The 1,877-nt window shown below is 35.7% G+C and overlaps 1 protein-coding gene across 3 annotated transcripts in view; it reads left to right on the forward strand.

The window, feature by feature from the left end:
* The window catches only part of KIF20B (kinesin family member 20B), an 86,866-nt gene that overhangs the window by 84,420 nt on the left and 569 nt on the right, over window positions 1-1,877 (forward strand). The gene's annotated exons all lie outside the window — the stretch shown is intronic.

Raw genomic sequence — 1,877 nt, forward strand, 5'->3', positions numbered from 1 at the left:
CCTTGCAGTCCAAGGGACTCTCAAGAGTCTTTTCCAACACCACAGTTCAAAATCATCAATTCTTCAGTGTTCGTCTTTCTTTATAGTCCAACTATCACATCCATACATGACTACTGGGAAAACCATAGCCTTGACTAGATGGGCCTTTGTTGGCAAAGTAATGTCTCTGCTTTTTAATATGCTGTCTAGGTTGGTCATGACTTAAGGTATGGTGACTTTAAAATGATAGAATTATAATAGAAACATTTTATTAAAGCTCACTTTAGAATACAGGTATTAATAATTCCACTTGATGAAGTGGTTATAGCAAATTTGAGGGAGTTTGCAAATCTAGGTAGAATTTAAAATGAAATATAAGACAAGTATAAGCTGGGTTCTGAATGCCCTAGGGGCTATCATTAGAGGAAGGCTTTTGTAAAGGAAATAATGCTTTAATACTTAGAGTAATCACTTTCTAATTTATGTGTTTTATAAGTTTAAAATTTTATTTTTTATGTCAAGTTATGCCCGATTTGTGATTAAAAGTCAGTTTAGCAAATGCTTATCAAAAGTTAATGATGATGAATACTATTTAAAGGCATAACAGAAGAAAGCCAAATATTATATAATCTAAAAATGGAAAGAGGATATATACTTCTGAATTCTCCTTTTGGTTACTAATTTTTTCATCTTCAGCATTCAAGAGAAGTGAAGACTTTATATGGAAGTTAAGGGAACAACTTCAAAGAAGTTTAGTAACCTATTGGTAGGTGTGTTAAGCCTGTAATTTTTTTCTCCCTGTGGCTTTCAGAGGTATGTTCATCTGTTAATGCAATCGTACCCATTTTTAAGAAGTCACAGTCCAGTATACTGAATATTCTTACTGATCTGAGTCTCAAATCTCAATCGGGGGGACCTGTGAATGTCATGTTCTGGTTACTCTGATCTACTATACCAAGCTGTGCTTCACTTCCCAGCTGCCCAGCTTCCCTAATCTTGGTCTTATTCACTGCTTTTGGAGCAAGATGAAAGTACTATACTTTAGCTATTTAATCTCTGCCTACAACCATCACTGCTGATGTAATTGCTATAACTGCAGTTTGATTAAGATGGGCATTTTCCATCCCCTCTTCATACTTGGTAAAGCATGTAGGCTATCAGTGTTTCTGATTCGGCCAAATCCCAGATACGGACCAGACTGGGTACTAGATTGGAATTTTACTGGCTGTCATTCTTCAAAGCTTTTCATTTCCTATTGGTGACTTGTATCTTTGAACCAGTATCTGAACTTTGTCTCAGTGTCACATACACAGTCAAGTCCCTTGTTTCCCCAAATACGGAATTCATTAAGGAACTACTATATATAAAACATAACTACTAAGGACCTACTGTATAGCACAGGAAACTATTCAATGTAATGACCTAAATGGGAAATAAATCTAAACAAGAATGGGTATATGAATAATTGATTCACCTTGCTGTGCAGCAGAAACAAACACGACATTGTAAATGAATTTATACTGCAGTAAAAATGTTTAAAAACAGAAAAATATCTACACTCCCCCCCACACACACACAAAGAGGAAGTTTAGGCTTTGCTTAGGCTGTTTCATGGCCAAGTAGGCTAAACTTTCATAAATGGGAGGCTTCATTGTGGCTTTCTAAACCTAAGGCTTGAGCTAGCAGAGCCTAGTCTAATAATAGCTAAGCATTCAGTCTTTGGTTCTAAAACTCACTTTTTATTTTCCATGTGACTGAGGAACATAAATTTATGTATAACAGTAGATGAACTGTTTGTAATAGCCAGGACATGGAAGCAATCTAGATGTCCATCAGCAGATGAATGGATAAGAAAGCTGTGGTACATATACACAATGGAGTATTACTCAGCCATTAAA

The sequence above is a fragment of the Bison bison genome, unplaced genomic scaffold (assembly GCF_000754665.1).
Source record: "Bison bison bison isolate TAMUID 2011002044 unplaced genomic scaffold, Bison_UMD1.0 scf7180017864097, whole genome shotgun sequence".
Taxonomy (NCBI): domain Eukaryota; kingdom Metazoa; phylum Chordata; class Mammalia; order Artiodactyla; family Bovidae; genus Bison; species Bison bison.